Consider the following 15,523-nt stretch of genomic DNA (forward strand, 5'->3'; position numbering starts at 1 on the left):
TAGAGCCACACAGCCGAGATCTAGTCCCAGACGCTGACCTGTGAGGTCTAACTGCTCCTTCAACAGGGAACCGTTCTTCCCAAGGAGCCTTGTGAAAAGCTGCGTGCTTAACCCAGTGGGCCGGCGCCTGGGTCCTGCTGGGCCCTTACCACAGCCACCTGGGGCGCTGTCTCCCCAGGGGAGGGCGTGTCGCCTGCAGGGGGAGTGGGGATCCGAGCCTGTCGTGCTCAGGGGGGCGGGAGTGGCAGACGAAGGCTTCACACGGGGCTCTCCGGGGAAGGCAGGAGCCGGCGAGCGCCCTGCGGGAGGCCTCGCTGCCACTGGGGCACCAAGATGTGACAGGAAGACACAAAGCAAGTCCCCCACAAAGTGCCACCGGCCTCGGCCAGTCTGCATCAGTTTTACTCCATTGTCTCTGAATACCTGAGCGCTCGGGCCGGAGCTGCGTAATTAACCTTTTGCTCCACTCTGCAGGAAGGGGCCACGAGCCAGCCTGTCTCCACGGGGGACGCCCCCAGGGGACGCCCCGGTCCCGTGCCGGGTGTCGCCTTCCGTGTGAACAGGAGCTCACTTAGGTGACCCTGATCCGCACGGTGCTCATGGGAGAGCAGCCCGCCTGACGCCTCGTGTCCTCCGTCCCGTGGACGCTGGTCTCTCCTCGCTCTGCGTGGCCTCACGCGCGGCTCCGTGGGCAGTGTGCTCACCGGCGATGCCTCTGCCCGGTGTGCCCGGCTGCGTCTGCAGCCACAGAACAAAGGACAGTCGAGGCCACGAGGAGGACGGGCTACCTGACGCCCTCCACTCCCTGCAGCGACCCAGGTGGAGAGTTTTCTTAATTTGCTGCTTTTTTTTTAAAGACCAGATGAACTCATCTTTAGGACAATGAGCTGTGCTCACGTGCACCGTATGTTTAAAGTGGCACCAAGGAGGAGAGAAAAGGGGTTCCTTAGCAGAAACTTGAACCGCGTCCAGCACGGCCAGGGGTGACCCCGAGGAGGGGCGGTGAAGGATTAAAGCAGCCAGATGAGAGAATACAGTTGGGGCCCGGTGGATCACTGTGCCTGGATGAGGAAACAGTGACCCAGCCCGTGAGCCGAAGCTTTATTTTCTAGTCAAATCACAGAAAGCAAGGGGAGTGGTCAACATGTTTATCGTGTTCTTGGGAATTTCAAATCTATTTTGTTCCTCAAGCCTTGTTTGGCAGCACTTCCTGTACCTCCCACAGCCCATTAGCTTCTAGGAACAAGGGGGACTATAAGGTCAAGCTTAATTGTGCTAGGAGGGCTCAGCGCTCCAAGCTGGGACTTGTATGTGGCTCTGCCACAGGTCAGAGGCTATAGCCACTCCCTACAGAAACTAGAGAATCGAGTTTAAATAAAATAAGCAATGTTTAAAATCAGGAGACTGTCTTCAAACTTCTAGCTTCCCTTAAACAACTGGATCTGAAGACCGAGTCTTCATTTCTACCCGAGACCAGGGCCTGGGCGGGCTCAGGGCTCAGGGCTCAGGGGCCATCTCCGGGAACTTGGCTGTCTCCGTGGTCCTGCCTGGGGCCGATTAGAAGCAGCATCTGAGCGTGTCCCGGCGGAGGCACATTTTGGGAGGATAACTCAGAAGGTGGAGGAACAGGGCAGGGTGGGCTGGGGAGGCAGGTGCAGTCTTGGCCTGGGGTGGTCCGGGCCTTAGATGGTAAATGCCGTCCTGGAGGCGTTACAGAGGAAACCTAAGCCTTCCCTGCGTCGGTCTCCTGGCAGCGCTGTCCAGAGAAGACGGGGACGTGGGATGGAACGCCAGCCTGCTGCCATGCACACCGAGTGTGAGGGGGACCTGTGGGCGGCTGCTCACCGCTGTGCTGGGTCAGCCAGCCGTCTCAGTTCCAAGAGCGGCCCATGCTTCGCACGAGGGGCTGCCGCCGTCCTGGGCGTCCGTCCCCACGCCCAGCTGTGACTTCATGGCGTTCCCTGACGAGTGAATTACTGGGCTCCTTTGCTGAATCGTTGGATGACTTTTAAGAACAAAGCATGTTTGTGCGGAAGGGGATTCAGCATGGTCTTTTTTTGAAAAGAAAGCACATTTGATGAATTTGGACCAACTGTGAAAATCACAGCCTCCCCCCACCCCTGTGTTTTCCCCCCACTTTTCAAGCAACCAGGGCCAGCTGTTGGATCGGCGCCTTTCCCGCATTCATCCCGAGATGGGTGTGTGGTCAGGGAAATGCCCTGACTTCCCGCGCCGAGGCACCGCCACTGAGACGGAAGGAGACCCCACACTGAGGCAGAACCAGGCTCCACGGTCAGAGCATCGGCCCCAGAGATCGCTGCTCATCTCAGTGTCATTTCCCTGAAATGCCCGTGGGCAGAGCTCCCGCTAGAAAAATGAGAACATAACAGACGGTACAGCCTTGACATTGGACGGAGGCATGGGAACCGACATCTGTCCTCCTGGTCAGATAGTATTCACCCCACCTCAATCCAGAGAAAGGACGGGGCACCTCCACGGGGCGCTGCCTGGACCCCCACACTCCCCGCCCCAGACTCAGCCCGTCCCTGTGAACACAGCCTCCTCCGGGCCCGGGAACAGGGAGCTCCCAGAGGAGGGGGGGCACGCGCTCAGGACTCTCACCTCGTTCACAGGCTCAACACGCACGTGCGAGGCGCTGGGCTGGTGCTCCCGCCGTGCCTGCGTGATTCCAGAGTGGACGGCCTCCTGCTCGCCCCACAGGCCCTCAGCATGAGTCTGCTCATTCCTCACTGTGTCCCCGGCCCACCCTGGGTGCCCCCTTCCTGGCAGCCATTCTCAAGGACCCCGCTGCCAGCTGCAGGGCACCCCTCTCTGGCGGAGCTGCGGGAGCCTGGGTTGGCCCTCCAGGGCCTCCGAGACCCAGCTGGGTGTCAGACAAGGCTTTTCTCAGAAGGGACTCTCAGGCTGAGAGCTGAGGGTTAAGTAGGAGGAAGCCAGCGGTGAGCAGGTGCAGGGAACAGCATTCGTGGAAGAGGGACCAGCAGGTGCAAAGGCCTCTGGGGGAGGACCTGGAGGGCAGGGTTGTCCGGGGAAACGGAACCAACAGGAAGCATGTGCCTGTGAAAGGAGAGTGTAGGGAATTGTTGGTTGTGGAGGCAGCACCGTTGGTGGAATTCATTCCGAGTCCAAAGGCCTGAGAACCAGGAGCTGGCGTAAGTCCAAGCTGGGGGCAGGGGAGCCGAGGTGAGGTGTCCCCGCTCCAGCAGGGAGGCAGGGAAACGTGGGGGTCCCTCTGTCCTCTGCCCTTGGCTCTCTTTAGGCCCTCGGTGGGCTGGACGAGGCCCACCCACACTACTGCCCCTGCCCCTGCCCCTGCCCCTCCCCCTGCCCCTGCCCCTGCCCCTGCATCTGCCCTGCATCTGCCCCTGCCCCTGCCTCTGCCCCTGCCCCTGCATCTGCCTCTGCCCCTGCCCCTGCCTCTGCCTCTCCCCCTGCCCCTGCCCCTCCACCTGCTCCTCCCCCTGCCCCTCCCCCTGCCCCTGCCCCTGCCTCTGCCTCTCCCCCTGCCCCTGCATCTGCCCGGCATCTGCCCCTGCCCCTGCCCCTGCCTCTGCCTCTCCCCTGCCCCTGCCCCTGCCCCTGCCTCTACCCCTGCCCCTGCCCCTGCCTCTGCCTCTGTAGGAGGCGTTTACATCTCTCTCCTGTTGGCCTGTTTCTCTGAAACCCTCCTCACACAGCCCTTCCAGAACCCCATCTGAGACTAGTGGCGAAGAAAGGCTTGTCCTGCATTTCGTTCCCTTGTCAGAGAAAACAGCCCCACCTTTTCTGGGCTCCGGTAATGAAGACAATGCCCGGAGCCCCGGGAACGGACAGGCGTCTGGCGCACGGCTGTCCCGCGGCTACAGGGGCAGGTGCAGGTCCCCGCTGGTGGCCGGGGGTGACAGCCTACAAGGGGGCAGGTGCAGGTCCCCGCTGGTGGCCGGGGGTGACAGCCTACAAGGGGGCAGGTGCAGGTCCCCGCTGGTGGCCGGGGGTGACAGCCTACAAGGGGGCAGGTGCAGGTCCCCGCTGGTGGCCGGGGGTGAGCCGTGAGCGCACACCGGGCCCCGCCTCTGGGCTGCCCTCCGTGCCCCTGATGGTGCTTCCCCGGCCGGCTGACCGGAAAGAGCAGGCAGAGGGGGAAACAGCGGAAATCCATTTTGGAAAATGGACAAAGGATTCTGAATGTATTGACTGATTTGCTAAGGGTCTTGCTGATTTATGACTGACTTCCTCATGCGCTTTGAACAGCCTGAAAATCTTTATTTTGCAATAAAAGTGGAAAAAATACAACAGTTCTTTACAAATCAAGGATGATATTATTTAAAAAAAATAAACTTTCCATCCCATAGTTTCAGATTCACAGAACATAGGCAGTGTGCGGAGGGAGTTGGCGCAGACCGCCCCGCTGGCCCTGTTATAACGTCTGTGAGCCCAGCCGCATTTGTTACGATTAATGAGCCAAGTGGACACGTTACGGACTGAAGTCTCTACTGTACTCAGATTTCCTTAGGTTTTACCGCTGCCCTTTCCTGTCCAGGAGGACCCCACAGACACCAGTGTCTCCTTAGCGCCTCCTGCTGTGCCGGTTTCTCAGACGGCCCTGTGTGGGTGACCTTGACCGTGTGAGGAGCATGGGCAGGGACTCTGTGGGAGGCCCCTCCGCTGGGTTTGTCCGGGGCTCCTCCCGTGGACACAGGAGTCTGTGGAGTCAGGGTTCGAGGACACAGGTGGAGTGTCCTCCCGTGCTGCCCGCACGTCTGAGTGCGCGGTGGTGCCTGAGCGCCTGGCGGGTCCATGGGAACTGGCTCTGAAGGCGGACCGGTGACGTGACCTAAGTGGCCCCGGCGCTCCCGCCCAGCCGCCCTCCTCACGCGTGGGACGGGGCGGTGAGCTGCCAGCAGGGCGGAGGGGGCTGGGACATTCGGGAACCAAAGGGCTCTGTCTCACCTTTGCCCCCAGACCTGACAACTCCCACCGGGCTGCCTCGTGGGGACATGGAAAACGTGTTTCTGAAATGAATAAGGTCCCAGCGGACACACAGGCAGCGGCTTCTGGGTAAGAAGGTCCCAGGTTCGGCGTGGGGCCAGGTTAAGCTCCAGCCCCGGATGGAAACCCTCGGCCCAGGCGCCCTGCGGGGCTGCTGTGGACGCGCCTCTGCCACCCGCAGCCCCCACGTCCTGGGTGACTTCCAAGCAGTCGGTAGCCGATTCAAGCAAGACCGCCTTTAACAATGTTCCTTTTTCATCAAAGAAAATGACTGTTCTTTTTAAAATCTTTATTGTTGAAAGTATTACACATGTGCCTTTTCTCCTGCCCACCCCCCCCCCCCCCCCGCAAGCCTCATACCCACCGTCTGTGCCTGTGGGTTATGCACACGCGAGAGGCTCAGGGGACAGCCAGAGCCCAGGGGGCGCAGGGGGGCCCTCAGGCTCCTGGTGGTGCTGGAGGGGGAGCCTTTGGAAGAGTGACTCGCCCGCCCAGCCTGGGCCCGCAGCCCGCGGAGGGGAGGCAGGTGGCGCCCATCTTCCTGATGGATGAGCTTCACCTCCTCACCCAGGAAGCGGTTCGGCAGGAAGTCGCAGAGCTGCGGGCCTGCAGGTAGAACCGTGGCTCAGGCTCCTCTCCGAGGCGGGGCGGCCTCCATGGCGCTCACCTTGGGAGGCTCCTGCACGTCCTGGAAGAGAACGCGGTTTCGCGGCTTTAAGATGCTCAGCGCCCTCGCCCGTCTTCTCCGCCAACTGGAGGAAGAAGTGGCCCTGCCCCGGAGAGCCACACCGTCCCCGTGGGAACAGAAGCCCAGAGAGAGGTGGGTGCGGAGGCCGCAGAGGCCGGCCAGGCGGTGGCCGCAGCCGCCACCTGCTGGGGTGATGCTGGCGGATCCGGGAGCCCAGGGTTGTTGGGCAGGGAGGAGTTACGGTAGGAAAACCCGGTGTCGGCTGGTCCCGGAGGAGGCTCTGCAGGTGGAGGCTGGATAAGACGCAGGAGGGGGCCGGAGGCTGGGAGAAGGGGCGTCCCCAGAGCAGGAGACAGAACAGGCCGCTGAGGGCACTGGAAAACGACTATTCTTGTGTTAAATCCTGCAATAGTGGCCAGGAATTTGTTTTTGTTTTTTAAGCAGGAAGTTGCCAGGAAGCGTCATTCTTTTGCTGATTACATCTATTCCTTTAGGACACAAAGTTCTCTTTAATTATTTTTTGGGGGAAGGGACGCCACACTTCTACTCGATTAGGAGAAACCTTTTCACCAGCACAGAAGTCTCCGCTACACTCGCCCTGCCCTGGGGCCGTGGGGAGGGTCCCGGGCCCCAGGCTCCTCCGGGAGCTCACGAACCCAGCACCTTCCTCTGCGGCCTCCTTCCTTTCTGCTCATTTCCTTCACACGTTTCAGGAAGCGCTCTCGGCTCTTGAGGGCTTAACAGGCTCAATACGGGCACTGACTCCCTTGGCCAGAACCTTGCCCTCAGCTGCGCGTTCGCGATGCCATGGCGCGCTGGGTGGCACGCAGCCTCGTCCAGCGTTGCCGTGGGCAGGTTGGTGGGGCCTTCCTTTCTGAGCAGCCCATTCCCTCGATGTCCGCCGTATCGCCTTCCTTGAGGATTCGCATGTTCGTGGCCGGAGGAACAAGTCCGTGTTTCCTAAAAGGCCTAGGGGACACGTAACGGTGCCTCTCTCTCCCTCTGTGCTAGTCATTTTGGCGAATTACTGGAAGATGGTGGTATTTTTTAACCTTTTAAAAATAGAGAAGCCACCTTAGCTCCGGGCCGGACAGAACAGGTGGGGTTTGTGCTGTGGGCGTGGCTTGCTGAGCCCCGAGGCTGTGAATCCGGCCGAGGCTGGTCCTGGAGCCAAGATTAGGCGGGTCATCCACACCAGCTCAGGGTTTAAACCCACGCACCTGCCAGCACGCCCACAGTGTGTGCGCGCTTGCGTATGTGTGTGCGTGTGTGTGTGTGTGTGTGGTGTGCTCTCCTGTCCCCAGAGTGTAAGGGGCACGGCCCTCTGTGGAGGAGGGAAGCCCAGAATCAAGGTGTGAGGAGAGGACCTCTCTTACCTCCGGGGTCACCTGTGATCTCGGTGGGTCGTGGCTCCCGTCGGCCTCCATCCTCACCTGGGCCCTCCCAGGCGTATTGGACAAGGAAGCGGGCTTTTTGGACTGGAACACGCGGTGTTCCCCGGGCAGGATGGTTCCCGGATTCTTTGTCCGCCGAAGTCGAAGAATGAATCCACGGACGGAAGGCGTAGCGCAAAGGTGGAGGGGGAAAGGGTCCCGCAGAACAGACCCCCATGTGGGGAGGGGAAAGGGTGCCCCTGAGTTCCTTTTCCCTGCAGCTTACGAAGGCTGAACACCTTTGTGCCTTGACATCCCCTTTGATGGGTCACTATTCCCTTGGACTGGTTACTATAGTAACTCCTGGGTCAAAGGTCAAACCTCACCTGGGACCCGTGAGGCTCTCCCCTCCTCCCTTATTGTTTTCGACCCCTTTGGGCTTCTCCCTCCTCTGAATGACGGCTTCCTTCCACTCAGTGACTGAGACCTGCGGCTCCCAGCCCCTCCTTCTAGGGCGTGCGCCCATGGCAGCTCCTCAGCTCCCCTAGTCTAGGGAGATACACCTGCTGCTGCTCTGGTCCCCTTAATTTCTAAAATGTCCTCAACCTGCCTATTTTACCCCCCAAATTCCTGCTTCAGCGAGGCCCGTCGGCTGACTCATCCTAACCAGTTCCATCTGCAAAGATCCTGTTTACAAGCGAGGTCGCCTCCCCAGGGGCCGGGTTCGGGCTGCAGCAGGGTTTTTCGGTGGAAACCACTCCAGCCGTAACAGGTGGCCACCAAGTACACGTGGCAGGAAGGACAGCCGTGGCTGCGGGGCTGGCCGGGGCGGCGGGGTGAGAGGCCACAGGGACCCGGGGGCAGCTGGGATGGGCGGGCAGAGAACAGAACGCTCTTTCAGGAAAGGCATCAGGAGGGGGTGGAGGGAGGGCCGGGCTGGAGAGACCCTTGTCCCTGTGAGCCTCGCCGGGGACAATGGTTCTTTTACTGGAGAAGCTGGATTGAAAGGGAGACCCTCCCAGTGCGGAGGGGACGGCCAGCCCCTCCCGGGGCCCCTGCTCCCCCTTGCACAGCCTGAGGCGCCTCCACCCGCACGCTGTGCACACCCTCTGTGCTCCGTGCTCCCAGCAAGAGGGGCGGAGAGACGGCCAGCCCACAATTTTTATTTTATTTTATTTGTTTGTTTATCTATTTTTAAAATATATTTTACTGATTTCAGAGAGGAAGGGAGAGAGAGGAAGAGACAGACACATCAATGATGAGAGAGAATCATGGATCGGCTGCCTCCTGCACGCCCCACACTGGGGATCGAGCCCGCAACCCGGGCCTGTGCCCTGACCGGAATCGAACCCTGACCTCCTGGTTCATAGGTCGACGCTCCACCACTGCGCCACGCCGGCCGGGCCAGCACATATTTAAAAAGTAACTATTTGAATCAAGTAATTGAATAATTAAAAAAATATGTTGCGAAGTCCAGAAAGCCCGGGGTCCAATTGTGTTCTCTTTTTGTGGGACCGGTTCAGGTGGGGTTTCTTTAGCGCCATCAACTGCCGAGTTTGAGGAAGTAAGTGGCTCCCTGGCTGGCACCGTCTTTTCCCAGAGCCCATGGTGACACCTTGGCACCGGGCGGGTGACGCCTTGACACGGGGCGGGTGACACCCTGACACCGGGCAGGTGACGGGGAGCAGGAGGGCCAGGCAGCCGAGCTTTGTTTCGGAAGCTTCTCCGGTTTCGGGGCCACACCTTCCCCCACGCCTGCATCACCACACCCGTCACCCGGCGGAGGGTAGAGGGAGCCACGCTCAGCGGGCATCAGTCCATGAAGGCTTCTCTGTGCGGGGGCGATGCCACAGTCACCCCACGCGGCCTAGGCACCTCCTGCAGTGGCCACCACCAGCCCGTGGCCCCAACCACGTGCCCCTCAGCCGCCCACCGGAGCCCCGACGGGCTTAGTGCTGCGAGGCCCCGTCTGGGGTGGGAAGGCGGTGCCTGTCTGCTGGGGAGCACTGACACCCCAACCGGGCCAAGGGCTGGGTGCTCGAGGCGGCTGCGCCCGAGGGAGGAGGGGCAGGGAGGGGCCGTCTTCTGCGAGGCGGTTGCTCCTGCTGGCAGTTTGGCTGGAGGCTCAGCAGGCTGCACCGGCTCCCTGGAGGCGGAGTTAGGGGCTCCATCCTCCCCTGTGCGCTGCGCCCCTCATCTCTGTCCCCAGTGGCTCCTGTCCGCCCTTCCTGCCCCCAGGAGGCCACGTCTTCTCGGTTTCCATCCGTCACTTCGCATACCAAGGCCTCCGGCTTCTCTCTCCCAGGGCAGCTTTTCAGTTTGTTCCGTCGCCCTTAGCGTCGGCCTGGTTTAGGATGGTCTGAGACACAAGCCGTGTTTATTTTTTCTTTTTACAAGTAAATCGCGGTAAAATACACATGGTACAGTTTTCACGTGCAGCTCAGTGGCGCGAAGTGCGCTCATCTCCAGGCTCTTCACCTGCTGAAACTCTGCCCGTTAGACACTGACTCCCCGTCCCGCCCTCCCTCTGCCTCCACGGACAGGACTCCCCCAGGAACCTCACACAGAGGGACTCCCACCTGCAGGAACCTCACACAGTGGGACTCCCACCTGCAGGAACCTCACACAGAGGGACTCACACCTGCAGGGACCTCACACAGAGGGACTCACACCTGCAGGGACCTCACACAGTGGGACTCCCACCTGCAGGGACCTCACACAGTGGGACTCCCACCTGCAGGAACCTCACACAGAGGGACTCACACCTGCAGGGACCTCACACAGAGGGACTCACACCTGCAGGTACCTCACACAGTGGGACTCCCACCTGCAGGAACCTCACACAGAGGGACTCACACCTGCAGGGACCTCACACAGAGGGACTCACACCTGCAGGGACCTCACACAGTGGGACTCCCACCTGCAGGAACCTCACACAGAGGGACTCCCACCTGCAGGGACCTCACACAGTGGGACTCCCACCTGCAGGGACCTCACACAGTGGGACTCCCACCTGCAGGGACCTCACACAGTGGGACTCCCACCTGCAGGGACCTCACACAGTGGGACTCCCACCTGCAGGGACCTCACACAGTGGGACTCCCACCTGCAGGGACCTCACACAGTGGGACTCCCACCTGCAGGGACCTCACACAGTGGGACTCCCACCTGCAGGGACCTCACACAGTGGGACTCCCCCAGGAACCTCACACAGTGGGACTCCCACCTGCAGGAACCTCACACAGTGGGACTCCCACCTGCAGGGACCTCACACAGTGGGACTCCCACCTGCAGGGACCTCACACAGTGGGACTCCCACCTGCAGGAACCTCACACAGTGGGACTCCCACCTGCAGGAACCTCACACAGAGGGACTCCCACCTGCAGGGACCTCACACAGTGGGACTCCCACCGGCAGGGACCTCACACAGTGGGACTCCCACCTGCAGGAACCTCACACAGTGGGACTCCCACCTGCAGGGACCTCACACAGTGGTACTCCCACCTGCAGGGACCTCACACAGTGGGACTCCCACCTGCAGGGACCTCACACAGTGGGACTCCCACCTGCAGGGACCTCACACAGAGGGACTCCCACCTGCAGGGACCTCACACAGTGGGACTCCCACCTGCAGGGACCTCACACAGTGGGACTCACACCTGCAGGGACCTCACACAGTGGGACTCCCACCTGCAGGGACCTCACACAGTGGGACTCACACCTGCAGGGACCTCACACAGTGGGACTCACACCTGCAGGGACCTCACACAGTGGGACTCCCACCTGCAGGAACCTCACACAGTGGGACTCCCACCTGCAGGGACCTCACACAGTGGGACTCCCACCTGCAGGGACCTCACACAGTGGGACTCCCACCTGCTCCCCTGGTGTCTGGCTCATTGCAGCCCCTGAGGCTCATCCGTGTGGTAGCGCGGTCAGGACCCGTGTGTATGTGCCGTGTGGGCACGTTTCGTTTACCCGCTTATCTGCCCATGGGCGTTAGGGCGGTTCCTGCTCAGAGAGGACTCGGTGACTCATCAGATACTTCCTGAGCGTCTGCTGGGCGCAAGGCACGGCGGCGCTTCTGGGAAAGGCCCCCAGGGCACAGCGTTTCAGTTGCAGTTTCCAGCTGGCTGTTAGGGCGCCTGAGACCTCTGTCCCCGAGGGCCGGGGCCCCCACGGCTGCCACGGGGCTTCCAGAACCTTCAGCCCCGCTTTCGTGGTTCTTGGTAGTAAATACTGCGTAGCCCCGGGGATTGAAGGTCTCCGCAGGCCTGGCATCTCACGTCCCTGGTGACGTCCCACGCTGAGTGGAGCGCCCCTCTTAAAGCGACGTTCCTGATTCAGAGCACAGTGTGCGTGGCTGCCCAGCCTCCTGTCCTATCAGCCACCGGCCGGCGGGGGCACAGGCTCACGGGGCAGAGGCTCACGGGGGCACAGGCTCGCCTTCGCGCTGTGGGCCTGAGCGGAGAACGTCTCATTTCTCTGTGACTGTTTCCACCAGGGACCATGGGCGGCCCGAGGACCCACTTGCTCAGCGGTATTCTAGGTGGTTCCGAATGAGGTGTTTGCGCTACAGCAGGGGTGGGAGCCTTTTTTCTGCCAAGGGCTATTTGGATGTTTATTTATTTTTTTAAATATATTTTTATTGATTTCATGCCAGCACCGGTTTGGCTCAGTGGATGGAGCGTTGGCCTGCGGACTGAGGGGTCCCAGGTTTGATTCCGGTCAAGGGCATGTACCTTGGTTGCGGGCACATCCCCAGTGGGGAGTGTGCAGGAGGCAGCTGGTCGATGTTTCTCTCTCATCGATGTTTCTAACCCTCTATCCCTCTCCCTTCCTCTCTGTAAAAAATCAATAAAATATATTAAAAAAAATGTTAAATATATTTTTATTGATTTCAGAGAGGAAGGGAGAGGAAGATAGAAACATCAATGATGAGAGAATCATTGGTCAGCTGCCTCCTGCACGCCCCCCACTGGGGACAGAGGCTGCAACCCCGGCCTGTGCCCTGACCGGGAATCGAACCGTGACCTCCTGGTTCATAGGTCGATGCTCAGCCCCTGAGCCACGTGGCCGGGCACTGTTACCTTTTAAACATTGGTTTGTTTTTAGTGGTGCCACCATCGTGGCCACTATTAGGGTTTTAGGCAAAAATGAGCAGTAAGTGACACCATTTTCGACACAGTCTGCTCCCCAATCTGGGCCAGTGTCTGGTTTTGCACGGCCCATGAGCTAGGAATGAGTTTATATTTAACATGTTTTGAAAAACAGTCAAAAGAAGAATTTCACAACGTGTGAAAGCGACAGGAGATGCGACTGCCTGGGTGCATGGTGCAGCTTTAGTGGAGGCGCCACGCTCGTTTGCTCATCTGTGGCTGCTTTCCCGCCACAGCACCAACGTGGTGGAGCTGCGACAGGCGGGGTGGCCCCCAAACTCAAAAATCCTCCCTGTCTGGCTCCGTACAAGTTTCTAAATTATATTTGTATTGATTTCAGAGAGGAAGGGAGAGGGAGAGAGAGAAACGTTAATGAGGAGAGAATCATTGGCCGCCTCCTGCACGCCCCTACTGGGGACCGAGCCTGCAACCCCCTGACTGGGAATCGAGCCGTGACCTCCTGATTCATAGGTCGACACTCAACCGCTGAGCCATGCTGGTTGGGCAGTCTGACTCCTTACAGATGCCTGTCTAGACCCCTGGCCCCAGCAGTGTTCTTTTTTTTTCCCCCTCTCTTTTTTTTAATTGTTTTATTGCTTAAAGTATTACAAAGGGTATTACATATGTGTCCTTTTTTTTCCCCCGCCCTGGACAATTCTCTGGCCTCCCCTACCCCCCAGTGTCTTATGTCCATTGGTTATGCTTATATGCATGCATACAAGTCCTTCGGTTGATCTCTTACCCACCTCCCTCCTGCCCCCCAACCCTCCCCAGCCTTCCCGCTGCAGTTTGACAATCTGTTTGAGGCAGCTCTGCCTCTGTATCTATTATTGTTCAAAAGTTTATAATGGTCTCTATTATCCATGAATGAGTGAGATCATGTGGTATTTTTCCTTCATTGACTGGCTTATTCCACTTAGCATAATGCTCTCCAGTTCCATCCATGCTGTTGCAAATGGTAAGAGTTCCTTTTTTTTTTTATACAGCAGCATAGTATTCCATCGTGTAGATGTACCACAGTTTTCTAGTCCATTCATCTACTGATGGGCACTTAGGCTGTTTCCAGATCTTAGCTATGGTGAATTGTGCTGCTATGAACATATGGGTGCATATATCCTTTCTGACCCAGCAGTGTTCTTATGATGGTCTGTGGGGGCCATGTCTCCTGCTCCAGCAGCAGCCGGGACAAGCTCACTGTCCCAAAGAGCCCCACCCTCCACCCCAAGCACAGCTCTCATTTCCCCACTGCTCCCAAGTCCAGTGGGCGGAGGAGAGCAAAGCCTTCCATCTTTGCAGGCAGGTGCTACGCCTATGGCAAATGAATGGGGAAAGAAATTCAGACTAAAGTGTGAATGTCTAATAGGCCTGCCTTTGTTCTTTCACGCATTGGATGCACCGACATTTTCCAAGGCATTTGCCCTCAGAACGTATCATCTTTTAGGGGCCGTCACCAAGTCTGCACAGCAGACTAGGAACCAGTCGCCCGGGGCCGACTTTTCGTTCATCCCTCATCTGTAAAACACTAGGGGAGCCAGTGCGTCTGCAGTTTAATTCGCCGACGACGTGAAAACAAAACTCCGAGGAGCTGCTAGTAAATGCAAATCCAACTTCCCTCGGCTCAAAATTTGCTGAAGTTTCCAAAATCACTGGGGTGAGCGGCCGTGGAGCGCGGCAGCCCGCGGCGCATGCTTGGCCCGCGAGGGGAGGCGTGTTAGCTGCACGGTTTTAACATTCCGGGCGAGTGTGGTCATCTCTTCCTGCTCCCAGCGTTCACCGCGGAAGCCACAGCTCACTCTCGCCCGAGCAGTCACTGGGCAAACGGATGACATAACACGGTTCAGAGGGCTGCCTGACTGTTGGGGGGCAGCCTCTGGGAGCGCAGGGAGGCCGGCAGGCCCCGGAGCTCAGCGCCTCCACCACCCAGGCAGCCCGCCAGGCGGCTCCGCAGGCTGCTGGGAGGCCTGCAACAAGCAACACCAGAAAGCGCTTCCCAGGCTGTCACTCCTGGAACGGGCTCCCTTTCCTCCCCCGGAGGGCTAGCGCCTCTTTTTAGGTTTTCCAGGGAAACCGTTCTTTCTTGTTACGTGAACGGAAGCGAGGGGAGCCCTGCGGGAAGCGGGCGGCTCTAGCCTCTCAGCGCTTGCCCAGCGCCTGCGACCGGAACAGACGGGTTGGTGAGGAAGAGACCTCGCGTTGCCCTGTGTGTGTGTGTGTGTGTGGGGGGGGGGGGGTCGTTATTCATGCTCCCCCCAAGGCTTTTGGGAGGCGGCAGTGAACCGCACCGCGCCCGCCGGAGCCCTGGGCAAGGATAGAGACTCCTTGGGGTGCGCACCTGCTCGCCCACCCGGGACCACGCCTGGGCCACTGGCATCTCCAGCGGTGCCTCCCCTCCGAGGGTGACCACTTGCGACCTAGGAAAGGCGCCGCCTGTCCTGGAACTTCGAAGGCGCGAGTCCACTCCGCGTGGGCCCTGGTGCCTGGCCGCTCCCGCTCACATGGTCCTGAGACACGTCCGCGCTGCTGTTCTTCTATTCCTGCGTGGCATTCAGGGAGAGAGGCGGAAACCTCAGTGAGAGAAACGTGGACCGCTGCCTCCTGCCCGCCCCTCCTGGGCGTCGAGCCCGGGACCCAGGTGTGTGCGCTAACTGGACATCGAGCCCGAGACGGGACCACACTCACCCAACTGAGCCGCACGGGCCAGGGCTCGCCCTCGTTCCTTTGGCGGCTGCTTGCCTGGTTTGCCGTGGCTGAAGTGTTCGGGCAAATTCCACCGTCCGCACGGCCCGCGCCGCCCATTCCTGGGGAGGAGGCCCCTGGGCGACCGAGGCCGCGAGATCACGCCCCGTGGGCCCCGCACGCGCTCACGAGATGCTTGTGCCTCGGCCTTAACTCGGCTAAAAAGGAAGTGGCCTCCGTTCGACAGCAAATCGAATGGCTTTCTCCCTGAGCGGCTCTGCCTGCAGCCAACTTCCATAATTCCTCTCCCAGCATGCCGAGCGGCGGCGGACCCCGCCGATGGGGACTGAGGTCCTATTTCTGCTTCTTGCTAAATTCTCTTTTATTAAAAGCCAACGTTTCCGAACTCCAGGCAAACACGTGCGGTTACCGCTCTGTAAGGCAGCCCGGCGAGTCCTCCCGGATGAGGACCCACCAGAGAGAAGAACCCCCCCCCCCCTCCAGAGAAGCCAGTGAGCTCCCCAGGAGCCCAGAGGGAAGCAGGGGGAGCGGGGGGTTTGGATCATCTGTCACTCCTTCCCGGCCCTGAAAAAGTGCAGCCCAGCCCACAGCCAGCAAGGCCACCCTTATTGTCCTC

General features: G+C 59.7%; 1 protein-coding gene across 1 annotated transcript in view; it reads left to right on the forward strand.

Moving 5' to 3' along the window:
- The first annotated feature begins 5,613 nt into the window (after positions 1 to 5,613).
- The window catches only part of PARVB (parvin beta), an 85,504-nt gene continuing 75,594 nt past the window's right edge, over positions 5,614 to 15,523 (forward strand). The window contains exon 1 of the mRNA XM_036298799.1: positions 5,614 to 5,809. The gene's annotated coding sequence lies outside the window, so the exon portion shown is untranslated. The remainder of the gene's footprint in view (positions 5,810 to 15,523) is intronic.

The sequence above is a fragment of the Myotis myotis genome, unplaced genomic scaffold (assembly GCF_014108235.1).
Source record: "Myotis myotis isolate mMyoMyo1 unplaced genomic scaffold, mMyoMyo1.p scaffold_m19_p_3, whole genome shotgun sequence".
In the NCBI taxonomy this organism is placed as follows: domain Eukaryota; kingdom Metazoa; phylum Chordata; class Mammalia; order Chiroptera; family Vespertilionidae; genus Myotis; species Myotis myotis.